This window comes from Hordeum vulgare, chromosome 4H (assembly GCF_904849725.1).
Source record: "Hordeum vulgare subsp. vulgare chromosome 4H, MorexV3_pseudomolecules_assembly, whole genome shotgun sequence".
NCBI lineage: Eukaryota > Viridiplantae > Streptophyta > Magnoliopsida > Poales > Poaceae > Hordeum > Hordeum vulgare.
Genome location: NC_058521.1, coordinates 378,445,719 through 378,466,077, shown reverse-complemented (window position 1 = coordinate 378,466,077; position 20,359 = coordinate 378,445,719).

Here is a 20,359-nt window from a genome sequence, read left to right as displayed (position 1 = left end):
GCCGATAGGGAAAGCAGTTGATTTCTTGGCCATTTGTAGAGAGATTTCAGTGGGTGTCAACTTATCTAGTTCAATTGTACGATAAAGAGAGAGACATAACACTAAAACCGGCTCCAAGGTCGCATAAAGCAGTTCTAACATAGTTACCTTTAATAGAGCAAGGTATAGTGGGCACACCGGGATCACCTAGTTTCTTGGGAGTTCCACCCTTGAAGGTATAATTAGCGAGCATGGTGGAAATATCAACCTCAGGTTTCCTCCTCTTATTAGTCACAATATCTTTCATATACTTAGCATACGGAGACATTTTGAGCATATCTGTCAAATGCATTTGCAGAAAGACCGGTCTGATCATTTCAACGAATCGCTCAAAATCCTCATCATCCTTTTTCTTGGATGGTTTGGGAGGAAAGGGCATGGGTTTCTGAACCCAGGGTTCCCTTTCTTTACCGTGCTTCCTAGCAGCAAATTCATTCTTATCATATCTCCTAGCCTTAGGCTGTGGGTTATCAAGATCAACAGGTTCAATCTCCACATCCTTATCATTGCTAGGTTGAGCATCTTCACGAACAACACTATTGATATTATCATTAGGCTCATGTTCATCAGCAGATTGTGTTTCGACATCAGAGACAGAGGCATCGTTTGGACTCTTAGGGGTAGCAGCAACAGGGTTGTTAGTGTGCAGGTTCATATCATCTTTCTTCTTCTTTCTAGGATAACTAGGTGCATCTGTGCTAACTCCTTGAGAATCTTGTTCAATTCTCTTACGATGACCCTCAGGATACAAAGGTTCCTCGGTCATTCTACCGCCTCTAGTAACGACTCTGGCGAAATTATCATTCAACTCATTGAGCAAGTCATTCTGAGCTTTAAGTACTTGTCCTACCTGAGTAGTAACCATCGAGGCATGTTTACTCAAAAGCTTAAGATCATTGACATTTCTGTCCACACAATTACTTAAGTGACTAAGCATACGAGCATTCTGTTCCAATTTTCTGCTAACATAATCATTGAAACTTTGTTGTTTGGCAACAAAGTTATCAAATTCATCCATGCATAAGCTAGCAGGTTTATCAAAAGGAATATTACTCTCATCAAACCTACGCAGAGAGTTTACTTCTACTACCTGTATCGGGTTATCGAGACCATGAGTCTCTTCGATAGGTGGTAGATTTTTGACATCTTCAGATTTAATGCCTTTCTCTCGCATAGATTTCTTGGCTTCTTGCATATCTTCAGGACTGAGGAATAGAATACATCTTTTCTTTGGAGTTGGCTTAGGAGGTGGTTTGGGAATAGTCCACGCATTTTCATTGCACAAGATGTTATTCAATAGGATCTCAGCTTGTTCTAAGGTTCGTTCCCTAAAAACACAACCAGTACAACTATCTAGGTGGTCTTTGGAAGCATCGGTAAGTCCATTATAGAAGATATCAAGTATTTCATTCTTCTCAAGAGGGTGATCAGGCAAAGCATTCAGTAGCTGGATGAGCCTCCCCCAAGCTTGTGGGAGACTCTCTTCTTCAGCTTGAGCAAAGTTGTATATTTCCCGCAAGGCAGCTTGCTTCTTATGGGCAGCTAAATATTTTTCAGAGAAGTAGTAGACCATATCCTGGGGGCTACGCACACAACCAGTAGCAAGAGAAGTGAACCAGGTCTTAGCATCATCCTTTAGCGAGAAAGGAAACAGCTTGAGCATGTAGTAGTGGCGGATCTTTTCCTCACTAGTGAATAGGGTGGCTATATCGTGCAGTTTGGTAAGATGGGCTACAACCGTTTTAGACTCATAACCGTGAAAAGGATTAGATTCGACCAGAGTGATTAACTCATGGTCGATAGAGAATTCATAATCTTTATGGGTCACAAAAATAGGCGAAGTAGCAAACTTCGGGTCGTATTTCATCCTGGCGTTCAGAGATTTTTCTTTCCACTTGCGCAGAAGTTTCTCAACATCATAGCTATCCTTACATGCAAGAAAGTCCTCAGCTATCTCCCCCTCTATAACATAGCGCGTATCAGGCAGTTCAGGCATAGTAGCAGGTTCTACTTCAATAGTATCAGCAGTTTCAGAAGTATCATCACATCTAGCAGCAGCTCTAGCAAGTTGTGCATCAAGGAATGCACCTAGTGGCAAAGCAGCATCAGGCATAGCAGGCATAGTATCAAGCATAGCATTATCAGGCATAGTATCAAGCATAGCATCATTAGGCATAGTATCAAGCATAGCATCATAAGCATGATGGGCAGCAGAAGTAGCATTATCAAGCACAGGCGACATATCAAGATTTCTAGGAGGAGGCGAAGTCGCAGACTTACTCAAAACTGAAGGTGAATCAAGTGCAGAGCTAGATGGCAGTTCCTTACCTCTCCTCATAGGGAAGGTAGGATTTTAGTTCTTGGATCTTTTGGATTCCTCATAGTGACCAGTAGGCGTCAATCCCAACTGACTCAAAGAATATAGTTGTGCTTCCCCGGCAATGGCGCCAGAAAAAAGCCTTGATGTCCCACAAGCGTATGGGATCGCAACAGTTTTCGAGGGTAGTGTATTCAACCCAAATTTATTGATTCGACTCAAGGGGAAGCGAAAGAATATTCTCAAGTATTAGCAGTTGAGTTGTCAATTCAACCACACCTGAAAGATTAGTGTCTGCAAGCAAAGTATCAGTAGCAAGGTAGTACGATAGCAACGGTGCCAGAAAAAGCCTTGGTTGACGGGATGTTAGTACCGCTTACCTAGCCTCGGCAACGGCGCCAACAAAGTCTTGCAACAACTAACATCGGAGTAGTAAGGAACAATAGTAGTAGCAGCAGCAGAGTAACAAGTAACATCAGTAGTGACACCAGCATCAAAGTAACAAGTAACAGCAGTAGTGACAGCAGCAGCAAAGTGGCCCAATCCCTTTTGTAGAAAGGGACAAGCCTAGGCAAAGTAACGTAGCGAGGACCAGTAGTAAAAGAATCGTAGGCAGTGGATCGATTATGGATGAGTGTGATGGATGTGATTCATCATGTAACATCTATAACACGGAGAGATATGTGGCTAGCTCCCGTTCGTCAATCTAATGTAGGCATGTATTCCGTATGTAGTCATACTTGCTTAGGGGAAAGAACTTGCATGACATCTATTGTCCATCCCTCCCGTGGCAGCGGGGTCCTAATGGAAACTACGGGATATTAAGGTTCTCCTTTTAATAAAGAACCGTACCAACGCATTAACACACGGTGAATACATGAACTCCTCATACTATGGTCATCTGCAGGAGTGGTTCCGGCTATTGTCACTCCGGGTTGTCGGGTCATAACACGTAGTAGGTGACTACAACTTGCAAGATAGGATCTAAAACACACATATATTGGCGACAACATGATAGGTTCAGATCTGAAATCATGGCACTCGGGCCCTACTGACAAGCATTAAGCATAGCCAAGTAGTAGCAACATCAATCTAGAACATAGTGGATACTAGGGATCAATCCCTGTCAAGAACTAACTCGATTACATGATAGACTCATCCAACTCATCACCGTCCAGCAAGCCTACGATGAGATTACTCACGAACGATGAAGAGCATCATGGAATTGTCGACGGAGAAAGGTTGATGATGACGATGGCGACGATTTGTCCTCTTCGGAGACCGAAACGGACTTGAGATCTAGCCTCCAGATGAAGAACAGGATGTGGCGGCGCCTTTGTATCATAAAACGTGATGAAACCTTCTCCCTGATTTTTTTTCCAGCCGAAACAGAAGATATAGAGCTAAGATTGGGGGTGGTGGTGCCACGTGGGCCCCACAAGCCTGCATGGCGCAGCCAAAGGGGGTGGCCACAAACTGTGGGCTTGTGCCCCACTGGCACGCCCCCTTCGGTGGATCTTTGCGCAGGTATTTTTCTTTTATTCCAGAAAAAATATCCGTAAATTTTCAGGACGTTCCGAGAACTTTTATTTCTGCACAAAAACAACACCATGGCAATTCTGCTGAAAACAAGATCAGTCCAGGTTAGTTCCATTCAAATCATGCAAATTAGAGTCCAAAACAAGGGCAAAAGAGTTTGGAAAAGTAGATACGACGGAGACGTATCAGAATCGTATCATGACTCAGACCCTTGTAAGCCCACGACCTCGACTTGTATTCAAAGGCGAGCCCGTGAGGCCAATAGACTTAAATTACAATCTATCAATAGCTTGGTCAAGCGAATGCGCTCCCTTGTAATTCATCTCCAAGCAATACACACAAAGCAGGACGTAGGCTTTTACCTCGATCATGAGGGGACGAACTTCGGTAAACTGTGTCTCTCGATTCCTATCAACCCCGACAAGCTAATCACCTCTTTGCTATGGCCTCACGTCTAAGTCCACACCCTAGTATATCTGCCGTGACAAAACCACGATAGTTGGCGCTGATCATGGGGCCTACGCACGGTGGTTTCGAGTTCTTGAACAGATCTTTCAATCGAGTACGGGTACGGGGTTCTCTTCGGCAAGATTGATGTCTTCATCGGCAAGACCGGCGTGTCAGGAGCCGAGCTGGACCATTGCACCGACCTCATCGAGTCGGATAAGTGTGCGCAACCCTCCCATCCTCAAGACGTCCAGAAGCATGTTTTTCTTGGGTTTTGCAAGGTGCGGGGATGCAAGAAAACTCTGTGTCTCGAGGAGAGACTCTCGTTTTTCCGATGATGAATCCTCAACAAGAGAGACAGATTCAGTTTCTTAGCTCGAAAACAGCGGGCTCGGTAGATTTTCTGATGGCAACAATATTCCGGACCCTTATGAGCCGTCGTGCCAAGCTGCCATATTCTTGGCCGGTATGTCGCCGACTTTCAATTCTGCGGTGGTTGGAGCTGTAGTAGTGGCTGACCTTTCGGACCCGGCTCCTAGGGCATTTGGTTCGGTTCGGCCGCCGACTCAAGTGCTTGCTGAGCAAATGACTACCCTAACAAGATTAGTAGGGACTCATATCACTATGGAATACGAGGCAGAGCACAATGGAGAGATTGCAATGATCCAGTGACATATTACCAAATCTTAGGAGGACATTAATGACGAGAACACCTAGACAGCTGCGCTGCAAGCCATAGTGAACGCGGTAGTGGAACTTGTGAAGGCGGTGGCATGGTGGCTCAATCTTGAGAAAAATGCATCCAATGCAGTCCTTTGAAGGAGGCACCAGAGTTTTTACACCTAATCTATGAGCCGACGCGTTTATTTAACCTTCCAGGGACATGCCCAAGTATTCCGGTAGAGGCGGCCATACCCGAAATTAACTCCTGAGATCCTCGGGGGTAGGGCAGCTGCTCAACCTAGTTAGCCAGAGCGAGCACACAGAGAAGAGCTACCTTAGACCCGCCCCTATCTAGACGATGCCGCAACACTTCATGACACTACTAGGGCACATTTCCAATCCGGTGGATAATATGGTGGTAGCAGCAACCAGGCTTACTGCACTCCATGTTGTTGGTGATTCACCGATCACGGTGGAAGCCCGGAACGTCATTGAACTGTTGCAAACACAGATGGCCCCCAGCAAGCTCGATATTCATATAGTCGGCACCGCATGCATTCGACCCCTCTGCCAAGTCATTGTTGGAAATACGCCCTGGAGGCAATAATAAATTGGTTATTATTATATTTCCTTGTTCATGATAATCATTTATTATCCATGCTAGAATTGTATTGATTGGAAACTCAAATACATGTGTGGATACATAAACAACACACTGTCCCTAGTCAGCCTCTAGTTGACTAGCTCGTTGATCAAAGATGGTTAAGGCTTCCTGGCCATAGGCAAGTGTTGTCACTTGATAACACTATAAACGTAGAATATGATCGTGTCAATTTATTGCTACTGTTTTTCTGCATGTCAATGTATCTGTTCCTATGACCATGAGATCATGCAACTCCCGGACAACGGAGGAATACCTTCTGTGTATCGAACGTTGTAACATTACTTGGTGACTACAAAGGTGCTCTACAGGTATCTCCGAAGGTATCTGTTGGGCTGGCATGGATAAAGACTAGGAGTTGTCACTTTGTGTAACGGAGAGGTATCTCGGGGCCCACTCGGTAGTACAACATCACAAGAAGCCTTGCAAGCAATGTGACTAAGGAGTTATTTACGGGATCTTGTATTATAGAACAAGTAAAGAGACTTTCCGGTAACGATATTGAACTAGGTATGGAGATAAAGACGATCGAATCTCGGGCAAGTAACATATCGAAGGACAAAGGGAACAACATAAGGGATTAAATGAATCCTTGACATAGAGGTTCAACCGATAGAGATCTTCGTAGAATATGTAGGAGCCAATATGGACATCTAGGTCCCGCTATTGGTTATTGACCGGAGAATGTCTCACGACATGTCTGCATAGTTCTCGAACCCGCGACGTCTGCACACTTAAGGTTCAGTGACGTTTCGGTATAGTTGAGTTATAGGTGTTGGTAACCGAAAGTTGGTTGGAGTCTCGGATGAGTTGCCGGACGTCACGATGAGCTCCGGAATGGCACGGAGGTAAAGATTGATATATAGGAAGTCCTGTTTTGGTCATCGGAAAAGTTCTGGGCTCATCAATAGTGTACCGAGAGTGCCGGGACGGTACCAGAGACCATCGGGAGGGGTGTCACACCCCGAGGGGCCTTATGGGCTGTGGGAGGATACAAACCAGCCCCTAGTGGTCTGACATAAGCTCCCACTAAGGCCCATGAGGTTGGAGAGGCAAAAACCCAAAGGTGGAAACGGTGGAAAGGTTTTCCAAGTGGAAAGGAGGAATCCTACTCCTAGTAGGATTGGAGTAGGACTCCTCCACCTCCAATTTCACCAAACCTTGAGGGTTTGAGGCTTCCTCCTCCCCTCCCTCCCTACGATATATTCTAGAGGTATTGAGTATTTTTGAGACAACAATTTCATCCGCGTGCTTCCCTCTCTCTTTAGATCTGTTTCTCCTCTAGGCTAGTTTCAGCGGTGCTTAGGCGAAGCCCTGCTGGAATAGCTCCACCACCACCACCACCATGTAGCCGTGCTGGAGAGATCGTATACCTCTTTGCCCCTCTTGCTTGATCAAGAAGGCGGAGATCGTCATCGAGCTGTACGTGTGTTGACCGCGGAGGTGTCGTCCGTTCGGCACTAGATCAGGATGGATCGTGATGGGATCACGGGACGGATTGTGATGAGATCACGGGACGGGCTGCGATTTGGATCATGAAGATGTTCCACTACATCAACCAAGTTATATACACTTTTGCTTAGCGATCTACAAGGTTATGTAGATTCACTCTCCCCTCTCATAGATGATCATCACCATGGATAGGTATTGTGAGTGCGTAGGAATTTTTTTGTTTCCCATGCAACGTTCCCCAACAGTGGTATCAGAGCTAGGTTCACGCATAGATGATATCTCGAGTAGAACACAAAAGAGTTTGTGGTCGTTGATGTTCAATTTGCTGCCCTCCTTAGTAATTTCTCTAGTCGGCGGTATTGTTGGATTGAAGCGGCCGGGACGAACCTTACTCGTCGGGTGTCTGTTGCATAAAGATGACCGGCGGGTGTCTGTTTCTTCAACTTTACTTGAATCGGATTTGACCGAGGTGGTCCTTGGAGAAGGTTAAATAGCAAATTGCATATCACCGTTGTGGCTTTGCATAAGTAAGATTCGATCATACTAGATACCAATAGCAGCCACGTAAAACATGCAACAACAAATTAGAGGACGTCCAACTTGTTTTTTCAGGATATGCATGTGATGTGATATGGCCGAAGACATGATATGATATATTGTATGTATGAGATAATCATGTTGTAATATTTAAATATTGACTTGCACGTCGATGCTACGGCAACCGGCAGGAGCCATAGGGTTGTCTTTAAACTAACGTTTGTGCTTGCAGATGAGTTTGCTATATTGCTAGGTAGTAGCTTTAGTATTAATAGCATAGATAGAATGACAACCTCGATGGCGGCACAATGATGGAGAACATGATGATGAAGATCATGGTGTGGCCCCGGTGACGATGAAGATCATGCCGGTGCTTTGGTGATGGAGATCAAGAAGCACAAGATCATGGCCATATCATGTCACTTATGATTTGCATGCGATATAATCCTTTTATGCACCTTATTTTGCTTAGAACGACTGTAGCACCGTTGCGACAGTTCGTCATTTCGAGACACCACGTGATGATCGGGTGTCATAGACTCAACGTTCACATACAACGGGTGCAAAATAGTTGCACACCTGGAACACTAGGGTTAAACTTGACGAGACTAGCATGTACATACATGGCCTCGGAACACAAGAGATCCAAAGTAAGAGCATGAATCATATAGTTGATATGATCAACATGGAGATGTTCACCACTGAAACTATACTCAACTCATGTGATGATCGGACTTGAGTTAGTGGATTTGGATCATGCGCCACTCGAATGACTAGAGGGATGTCTATTTTGAGTGGGAGTTATTAGTAATATGATTAGCTCCACTCAATTATCATGAAAATAATCAAAAGGCCTTTGCAAATTATGTTGTAGCTCTACTGTTTTTGATATGTTCCTATAGAAAATTAAGTTGAAAGATGATAGTATCAATTATGCGGATTGGTCCGTAAACTAGGGATTGTCCTCGTTGTTGCGCAAAAGGTTCATGTCCTTAATGCACCGCTCGATGTGCTGAACCTCGAGCGTCGTCTGTGGATGTTGCGAACATCTGACATACACGTTTTTTGATGACTACATGATAGTTCAGTGTGTAATGCTTAAACCGCTTAGAATTGAGGCACCGAAGACGTTTTGAACGTGACGGAACATGCGAGATGTTCCAAGAGATGACATTGGGATTTCATGTCCGTGCTCTTGTTGAGAGGTATGCGACCTCCGACAAGATTCTTTGTCTACAAAGTAAGGGAGAAAAGCTCAATCATTGAGGATGTGCTCAGATTATCTGAGTGCTACAATCGCTTGAATCGAGTGGGAGTTAATCTTCGAGATGAGATAGTGATGGTTCTCCAAAGTCACTGCCACCAAGGTACTACAGCTTCATGATGAACTATAACATGTCAAGGATAGATATGATGATCTTTAAGCTATTCACGACGTTTGACATCGCGAAAGTAGAAATCAAGTAGGAGCATCAATTGTTGATGGTTACTAGAACCACTAGTTTCAAGAAGGGCAAGGGCAAGAAGGGATACTTCATGAAACGACAAACCAGTTGCTGCTCTAGCGAAGAAACCCAAGGTTTACCCCAAACCCGAGACTAAGTGCTTCTGTTTAGAGGGGAACGGTCACTGAGGCGGAACTATCCTAGATACCTGGTAGATGAGAAGGCTGGCAAAGTCGACAAAAGTATATTCGATATACCTTGTATTGATGTGTACCTTACTATTACTCCTAGTAACACCAGGGTATTAGATATCGGTTCAGTTGCCCAGTATTAGTAACTTGAAACTATAGCTACGGATTAAATGGATACTAGCAAGGGTGGGGTGGCGATGTGTTTTGGAAGTAATTCTAAGGTTGATGTGATCAAACATAGCACGCTCCCTCTACCATCGGTATTATTGTTAAACCTACATAATTTTTATTTGGTGTTTGCATTGAGCATGAACATGACTAGATCGTGTTTATTGCAATACGATTATTCATCTAAAGAGAATAATGGTTATTTTATTTGCTTGAATAAATACCTTCAATGGTTTATTGAATCTCGAACGTAGTGCTACACATGTTCATAATATTAATGCCAAAAGATACAAAGTAGTAATGATAGTACCACTTACTTGTGTAGTGCCGCTTGAGTCATGTTGGTATAAAATGCATGAAGAAGCTCCATGCTAATGGATCTTTGTACTCACTTATTTTTGAAACGTTTGATACATGCAAACCATACCTATTGGTATAAACGCATGAAGAAACTCCATGCATATGGATCATTTGGACTCACTTGATTTTGAATCACTTGACACATGCAAATCATACCACATGGGCAAGATGACTGAAGGCCTCGTTTTCCAGTGAGATGGAACTAGAAAGTAACTTATTGGAAGTAATACATTTGGATGTATGCAGTCCAATGAGTGCTGGGGCACGCAGTGGATATCGTTATGTTCTTGCTTCACAGATGATTTGAGTAGATACTAGTGTATTTGCTTGATGAAACACATGTCTGAATTACTGAAAGGTTCAAGTAGTTTCAGAGTGAAGTTGAAGATCGTTGTGACAAGAGGGTAACATATCTACGATATGATCATAAAGATGAATATCTGAGTTGCGAGTTTGGTACACAATTAAGATAAATGTGAAAATTGTTTCACATCTCATGCCACGTAGAACACCATAGTGTGATGGTGTGTCCAAACGTCATAGCCGCTCCCTATTTGATATGGTGCATACTATGATGTCTCTTATCAAATTACCACTATCTTTTATGGGTCATGCATTAGAGACAACCGCATTCACTTTAAATAGGGCACCACGTATTTCCGTTGAGATGACACCATATGAACTATGCTTTGGAGAAACCTGAGCTGTCGTTTCTTAAAAGTTTGGGGCTGCGATGCTTATGTGGAAAAGTTTCAGCATGATAAGCTCGAACCCAAAGCATATAAATGCATCTTCATAGGACACCCAAAACAGTTGGGTATACCTCCTATCTCAGATCCGGAAGCAAAGTGTTTGTTTCTAGAAACGGGTCCTTTCTCCAGGAAAAGTTTTCTCGAAAGAATTGAGTGGGAGGGTGGTGGAACTTGATGAGGTTATTGAACCGTCACTTCAACTAGTGTGTAGCAGGGCGCAGGAAGTAGTTCCTGTGGCCCCTACGCTAATTGAAGTGGAAACTAATGATAGTGATCATTAAGCTTCCGATCAAGTTACTACAAAACTCGTAGGTCGAAAAGGTCGCGTACTGCTACAGAGTGGAACGGTAACCCTGTCTTGGAGGTCATGTTGTTGAACAACAATGAACCTACGACCTATGGAGAAGCGATGGTGGGCCCGAATTCTGGCAAATGGCTGGAGGCCATGAAATCCGAGAGAGGATTTGTGTATAAAAGCAAAGTGTTGACTTTGGAAGAACTACTTGATGGTCATAAGACTATTAAGTACATATGGATCTTTAAAAGGAAGAAAACGATGATGGTGAAAAGTCACCATTAAGAAAAGCTCGACTTGTCACAAAGATGTTTTCGACAAGTTCAAAGAGTGGACTATGATGAGACTTTCTGTCTCGTAGCCATGCTAAAAGTCTATTGGAATTATGCTAGAAGTTGCTGCATTATTTATTAAATATTGCACATAGGATGTCAAAACATTATCTCCTCGACGGTTTCCTTGAGGAAAGGTTGTATGTCTTACAACCAGAAGGTTTTGTCTAAGGATGCTAACAGGTATGCAAGTTCCAGCGATCCTTCCATGGACTCATGCAAGCATCTCGGAGTTGGAATATACGCTTTGATGAGATGATCAAAGCTTTTGGGTTTATAAAAGGTTTATGAGATACTTGTATTTCCACAGAAGTGAGTGGGAGCACTATAGATATTCTGATAAGTATATGTGGCTGACATATTGTTGATCGGAAGTAATGTAGAATTTCTAGAAAGCATGAAGGGTTGTTTGAAAGGAGTTTTTTCAAAGGAAAAACATGGATAGAGCTACTTGAACATTGAGCATCAAGATCTGTAGAGATAGATCAAAACGCTAAATAGAACTTTCAATGAAATACATGCCTTGACAAGTTTTTGAATGAGTTCAAAATAGATCAGCAAAGCAGGAGTTCTTGGCTGTGTTGTAAGGTGTGAATTTGAGTAAGACTCCAAGCCCAACCACGAAAGAAGAAAGAGAAAGGACGAAGGTTTTCCTCTATTCCTTAGCCGTAGGCTCTAAAGTATGCCATGTTGTGTACGGCACCTGATGTGTGCCTTGCCATGAGTCTGTCAAGGGTTACAAACAGTGATCCAGGATTGAATCGCTGGACAACGGTAAAAGTTATCCTTAGTAACTAGTGGACTAAGGAATTTTTCTCGATTATGGAGGTGATTAAAGAGTTCGTCGTAAAGGGTTACGTTGATGCAAGCTTTGACACTAATCCGAATAACTCTAAGTAGTAAACTGGATTCGTATAGTTAAGTAGTCATTTGGAATAGTTCCAAATGGCACGTAGTAGAAGCATCTACAGGATGACATAGAGATTTATAAAACACACACGGATCTGAAAGGTTCAGATCCGTTGACTAAAAACCTCTCTCACAATCAAGACATGATCGAACCCCATAACTGTATGGGTGTTAGATTCATTACGACCACACAATGATGTGAACTAGATTATTGACTCTAGTGCAAGTGGGAGATAGTTGGAAATATGCCCTAGAGGCAATAATAAATTGGTTATTATTATATTTCCTTGTTCAGGATAATCATTTATTATTGTCACACCCCTAGATTACACTTGCTTGTCATTGCATTTCATGCATTTATTATTTTTCTTTTTAAAAATGAAATGGGGATTGAGTAAACCCTAGCATCACACCCTAACTAAACAAATTCAAATGGTGTGAATTTTCAATGAACCCAAAATGGCCTTGAAACATGTTCACCCTCTATAATAAATGTTGGCAACAACATACCAAGGATGATTCACTTTTTATCAACACATTTGGCATTTTATATAAATCAGCAAAGTTGCTGGAAAATGAGCAATAACATATTATAAATATTCTAGTTATTTGAAAAATTCTGGAAATTCTTGTGGGGCATAGATATAATATTTATAAACCCCACAAATTTATTTTAGGGTTTTTGCCTTAGGGTTTTTTGCCAAACAAGTAATAACATAAATAAAAAATCGAAAGAAAACAAACGATATAAAAGGAAGGAGCTCACCTGACTTACCTTGCCAAGAACCAGCCCAGCCCACCACCGAGGCTCCTGTCGTCTTCCACTTCTGCCAGTACGCACAGGAGGAGGTGGCCGCCGCTTCCCACGGTAGCAGCACGCAGCTGCCTGCCTGGCGCTCCTCCCCCATCGATCTGGCGAGTGGATACACTCCAGGGAAGCCATCCCCATCTTTCCCCTCTCTCCTCACTCGCTTTCCCTCTCCTTCTCCTCTGTCGCCATTGACGCTGTAGCAGTGCCTCCCTGAGCTGCCCATCCTCTCCGCCTCCACAAGAAGTAGCTTCCAGCCAACGGAATCAAGCCGAGGCCCCCTGCATCACCCTCATCGTCGCCGTTTCTTCGTTCGATCATCGGAGCTCGCGTCGCCGATTCGCCACCAGCACGGCCTCATCGAGTGCGCCGAGCCGCCAGTCGGGCCCCCCGTGATCCATCGGTTCCATTCCCCCTCTTCTCGTGGTTCCTCGCGTTCCCTAGCCAACAAAGCCACCGAGGCCGAGAGCTCGCTTGTGCCCGCAACCCCGCGTCTGGCCAAGTCCGAGCCGCCGCCGCCGCTGACCTCGTCATCAGCGTGGATTCCGGCGACCATTTAGTCCAGCTCCTCCTTCTCTTGATGTGGCCAACCTCAGCTACCCGTAGCACCTCCCCGCGTCTCAAATGGATGGCCATAGTGGTTTTCCGACGAGTTCCACCATGTCTGGTGTCGCCGGCGTTGAGCCGCCGGTGGTTACGACCCTTTTGACCAAGGGTTTGACTCCCCTGAGTCACAGACATGTGGGACCAGCCCCTGGCTTAATTAAGTTGAGCGCTTAATTAAATTAATTAATTTCTATTAGTAACATAGGCCACTAATGTGTGGACCCTTCGGACTAATAAAGCCCGAGTGTAAAACTAAACCTTTTAGTTAAAGCTGAGCCACTGACGTGTGGACCCCACACGTCAGTTTTGACCTGGTTTGGCCCTCTTGACCTACTCACGCAAGCATGAGCTCAGGGTGACGCAATCAAATGATTTTTTATTATAAAAATAATTCTAGAAAATGATTAAAACATTGCAAAATCATAGAAAATAAAATATAACTCCATATTAAATAAATAATATATGAAAAATGATCAGAAAAATGCAAGGAATCTGTTTATGCCATTTTCATGAATGTTAGAACAACTTTTGTCCTCTGTTTTGGACAAATAAATTAAATGCAATTTAAATAATCATATATGGAGTTTGAATTTGAACCTTAGGTTCAAACTAACTTCATTTAATCCTTAGGCTAGATGCATTAGCTCAATCAATAGCATATTGCCATGTCATGATCATGCATTATAGTGTTGCATTTCCGTGAGGTAAATATTGTTTTTTTCCTGTTTGCCGGAGTTGCATCCCCCTCGGTAGACGATGGTTCCGACGATATGATCGTTGACATTAGTGAAGACCCATTGCTATCTTCAGAACTGTCAGGCAAGCAAAAGCCCCTTGAACATTACGATAAAATCCTACTCTCTCTCTCCTGCTCTCTTTTACTGCATTAGGACAACATCGATTCAATTGTTATTTATTCTCGGTAGTTGAACCCATTCCTCTGCATGACCTAATTTTGCCACAGTAAATAGTTGAAACCACTTAGCATGAGTAGCAACTGCTTGATCCTTGATGTGCTACTCATCCATGCTTGCTTACTGTGCCTGCTATGCTTAGAGTTGCGTCGGGTCTGATCCATCTTGACGATGAATCAGAATGGTTGTGTTCATGCCCCATAGTGTGAGAGTAAAGGTGTGAACCTGATTTGGTAAAGGTATCGATGAGAGGCTGTCTAGGAGTACATGGCGGGTTGTCTCATTGGGACCGTCCTTAAGAACCGAGTCATGTGTATTATCCAAGACTAGCTACTACCGCACATTGGGATCCTTAATTGACTCGCTCGACTTATTAATCACCTAGATCTCTGTCTAGGAGTTGCAACTAGTTTCTGGTGTTTGTAGGATATGCTAGTAGTCTACCGAGTTGCACCCCATACAGGTGGGCTCGGGACAGACTTGGATTGTAGCCCGGTGTATCAAGCGTAGTACCATCGTCGAGGTGGGAATGGGAACCCTTTACACATCGTTTGGGACCATAGAGGAAATCTCGGGCGGACTTCCTTGCGGGTTGAGTCTCAAATAGGCGATAAATCTGGACTTGAGTCTTGTGTGGTTAGTTAGGTCGTGGCCGACACCCATGCCAGTGCTTCCGCTTGAAGTTTGCCGATATGCATGACGTGCATATGGTGATAAGTGGTGGGAGCTTGTGTGAAGAAGTACACCCCTGCATTTAAACTCCACAACCCCTTCATTGAAACTGATGCATATGTAGATAGTTCTGACGTAAGTCTTGCTGAGTACCTTTGTACTCACGATTGCTTAATTTATATTTTTGCAGAAGAGACATTAGTTTCACAATTGGTTCTACACGATGTGATCGACGTTGACCGGAATAGCTTGGGAATCCCAGACAGAGGTCTGGCTTCTTTGGTAGGGTCGTTGTAGCTTTTCACGCTCTTCCAGTCACTTTGAGGAGATGTCTGTACCCAGACATGTTATGCTTCCGCTTGATGTTTGTATGACTTGAGTGTTGGGTCGTGTGACCCCTGTTTGTAATATCATACTATGTTGACTCTTATGAGTCTTTAATAAAAGCTTGATTCATAGAGTTATGTTGTGATGCCATGATGTATCTGCACATATCGTGCATATTGTGTGTATGTTAAGAAATGCATTATATGTGTGGGATTCATCACCTAGTTGTGTGACTTTAGTAGTACTCTTTACCGGAATATGCCTCTTTGTGCTTCCACCGAGCCTTGGTAGCTTGCTACTTCTCCGGACACATTGATTGACCGGCATGTATCCTTCTTTGCTACTGTGTCTGTCCCTTAGGGGAAATGTCACGCGGTGTAATGGAGTCCTTGTATCTTGCTACGACTCGTCTACACACACTGATGACCGACACCTTCTTGGTTGGGTTATGTATGCATGTCCCTATACGGATGTACCACTTGGGTTTATAACTAGCCATGTCGACCCAGGTTCTTTGTCTTTTGAATGCTAGCGACACATTCATATACATGAGGCCGCTAAGTGATGTGATGTGTTATAGGCTAGGTTCTTATGATTTAGGATCGTGGTCCCGACAATTATCCATGCTAGAATTGTATTGATTGGAAACTCAAATACATGTGTGGATACATACACAACACACTGTCCCCAGTGAGCCTCTGGTTGACTAACTCGTTGATCAAAGATGGTCAGGGTTTCCTGGCTATAGGCATGTGTTGTCACTTGATAGCGGGATCACATAATTAGGGGAATGATGTGATGGACAAGATCCAAACTATAAACGTAGCATATGATCGTGTCAGTTTATTGTTAATGTTTTTCTGCATGCCAATGTATCTATTCCTATGACCATGAGATCATGCAACTGCCGGACACCGGAGGAATACCTTGTGTGTATCAAACATCGCAACGTTACTGGGTGACTATAAAAGTGCTCTACAAGTATCTCCAAAGGTGTCTGTTGGGTTGGCATGGATCAAGACTGGGATTTGTCACTCCGTTTGATGTACCTCGGGGCCCACTCGGTAATACAACATCACAACAAGCCTTGCAAGCAATGTGACTAAGGATTTAGTTACGAGATCTTGTATTACGGAACGAGTAAAGAGACTTGCCGGTAACAAGATTGAACTAGGTATGGAGATACCGACGATCGAATCTCGGGCAAGTAACATACCGAAGGACAAAGGGAACAACATACGGGATTAACAAAATCCGTGACATAGAGGTTTAACCGATAGAGATCTTCATAGAATATGTAGGAGCCAATATGGACATCCAGGTCCGGCTATAGGTTATTGACCGGAGAATGTCTCTGGTCATGTCTGCATAGTTCTCGAAAGGTATGCACACTTAAGGTTCGGTGACGTTTCGATATAGTTGAGTTATAGGTGTTGGTAAACGAAAGTTGTTCGGAGTCCCGGATGAGATCCCGGACATCATGAGGAGCTACAAAATAGTCCGAAGGTAAAGATTGATATACAGGAAGTCCTGTTTTGATCACCGGAAAAGTTTTGGGCTCATCGGTAGTGTACCGGGAGTGCCGGGAGGGTACTGGGGACAATCGGGAGGGGTGTAATGTCCCGAGGGGCCTTATGGGCTGTGGGACGATACAAACCAGCCCCTAGTGGGCTGACATAAGCTCCCATTACGGCCCATGAGGTTTGAGAGGAAAAACCCAAAGGTGGAAAAGGTGGAAAGTGTTTCCAATTGGAAAGGAGGAATCCTACTCCTAGTAGAGTTGTAGTAGGACTCCTCCACCTCTAATTTCGGCCAAACCTTGAGGGTTTGAGGCTGCCTCCTCTCCTCCCTCACTCCTATATATACTAGAGGTATAGAGGGTTCTTGAGACAACAATTTCATCCACGTGCTGCCGTCTCTCTCTAGATCTGTTTCTCCTCTAGTCTAGTTTCAGCCGTGCTTAGGCTAAGCCCTACTGGAATAGCTCCACCACCACCACCACCACCATGCCGCCCTGCTGGAGAACTCATCTACCTCTTCGCCCCTCTTGCTGGATCAAGAAGGCGGAGATCGTCATCGAGCTGTACGTGTGTTGACCGCGGAGGTATTGTCCGTTCAGCACTAGATTGGGACGGACCGTGATGGGATCGCGGGACGGATCGTGATGACATTGCTGGACGGGCCGCAATTTGGATCACGAAGATGTTCCACTACATCAACCGCGTTATATACGCTTCTGCTTAGCGATGTACAAGGGTATGTAGATTCACTCTCCCCTCTCATAGATGATCATCATCATGGATAGGTATTGCGTGTGTGTAGGATTTTTTTTGTTTCCCATGCAATGTTCCCCATCAGTCATAGATGTAAATGAACCATGGAGTCGCCAACCGTCTCAAGTAGCAAGCAATGTTGAAACGAGCACCAGAATAATCTGCCCAATTGTGATCAGGCATTTGTGGACAAGGCAAGGTCCCGTTGAGAAGAAGAGGCAGCAAACCAGGGGTTATCAACCGCCTGCAGTGGCTCCTTCACCTTCGGTGTCTGGCGAGTCAAATACCAGAAAGATCGGAGTTCCATGCTTGGTGCCGGTTCGACATAACGAGTGCATGCCAAAGGATTTTAAGGGACCTCATAAGTTATCGAATTACAAGGCAGATCTTGAGAGTGCGGCTTGGATCGAAAGTTATGAGCTGGCTATGGACAAGTTGAACGTCAGCGATGTAGTCTATGCTAAATAAGTCACCATGATGTTGGAAGGGCCAGCTCGTACCTGGCTGAAGAACCTGCCCCCACCCAATTCCATCAGCTCCTTGGTAGAAATAAAGCAGAGGTTCGTCAAGAACTTTCAGGGGACTTGTAAGCAACCCATAACAATTGAGGATTTTGAGCATTGAAGGCAGTGTGACGATGAGTCGGCCCATCATTGGGCCTGCCGAGCCCCTACCCTTATATACTCTTCAAATAATATTGCAGCATCTGAAGCTATTCTCATTCTGGAGAAAAACTGCCAGTTCGAACCATTGAAGCAAAACTTAGGGAGGCTTAAGTGTAAGTGCCAGGACATGGGAAATCTCGTGGACACGCTTATCATATATACCGACTCTGTTGGCATGAAGGACCCTAACTCAAATAATGGAAAGGGAAACAAAAATGGTCGTGGTAAGGGTCAGCAGAAGAATGCCCCAAGGCACAATTGTAATAACCAGGGTAATGGCGGAAAATGCAAGTTCCCAAGTGGCGGGTGAGAATTTGTGGCTAACACCAATGCAGGGTTTAAAAACCAGCATCATAACGGCAAACCGCCATATAATGGAGCGAAGCCCAAAAATTATGAGGCAACGCTTAACGCGCCATGTCCAAAGCATAGTTACCCTCACAAGTCGTCTACTCATGCTTGGAAGGATTGTATTTTCATGCAAGAAGCCCTTAACTTGATGTTCCAACAGCGTCATGGCAACGACAATTGGCCACATGGCGGGTCAGGTTCTGGATGATTCCAGAGATCCGGTTTTGGCTATCGCGGTTCGAACTCCGACTATCAGGGCCAAGAGAGCCATGGTAGCCATACTCAACAATTTGATCAAGGCAATCAGCAGGAGTACAATCAATTGGGATATCAGAGTAATCCTAAGCAGTTGAGTTGTGGCTAGTACCATGTATTAACTACGGGTACCTACAAGCAGGACCAGAAGGTCCGCAAAAGGGCGGTTCACATGGTTGAGCCAGCAGTACCACAGTATTTTAGGTGGTCTGAGTGCACAATTACTTGGAGTCGGGCAGATCACCCACCCCGGGTTGATGATCCGGGTCACCTGGCCTTGGTGGTGGCCCCTTAAGTGGGCGGCTATAAGCTTACTAAGGTACCTACGGATGGTGGCACTAGCATCAACATATTGTACTATGAAACTTTTCAACGAATGAATCAGACAAAGAAGGATCTTAAGCCGTCGTTTACTGTTTTTCGTGGAGTCATGCTCGGCATGTTGGCTTATCCTATAGGAAGGATTGCTTTGGAGGTAGCCTTTTGTGACACCCTTGATTTGACCGTACGCTAATCATACACGCAGATGCATATGACCAAGCTCAAGGACTCACGAGAAGATATCACAACACAACTCTAGACACAAATAAAACATACAAGCTTCATATTACAAGCCAGGGACCTCGAGGGCTAGAATAAAGAAGCTCGATAAACGCACGAGTGAAGCAATAAATATTTGAGTACACACATGAAACATGATAATGCCATAGAGAAGGCCAACACAAAAGATACACACGAGTGAAGATATAACGATCGAACGAGGTGAGGCCTCCTGCCTGGGAACCTCCTAAACTACTCCTATTCATGAGCAACCTCCACGTAGCAGTAGCAGTCGTGGTCGGCGGGATACGCCATATCCTAGGCTCCATCATCTGGTCGCAACAATGGATCGAGGGAAAAAGGGGGAGCAAAGCATTGGTGAGTACTCATCCAAAGTACTCGCAAGACTGACATCAGAACTATGCTAAGTATGCATCAGTAACAAAGGAAGGGGTTATATGTGGACTGACTGCAGCAATGCGAGAATAGAGAGAGGGGACTAGTCCTATCAAAGACTAGCATCTTCAGGGGTCTTGCAGCAATAGACGAGAATAGAGAAGGTAACACAATTAATAGTCATATACCTGCAGCAATATTAAATAAAGTGACACCCAGAGATTCTTCATCAACTCCCCGCGAGGAAGCAACCCGAAGCAAACATTCCAGTTAAGTAACAGTTGTAGTTGAATAAGATCGGGGCACAACTCCAAGTCGTGCTGTAACCATGGACACGGCTATCCGAATATTTAATTTTCACCCGTGCAGGGGTGCACCAAGTTTCTCGTCACGCTCGATAAGATCTGGCTGGACACACTTTCCTCGGTCATGCCCGGCCTCGGAA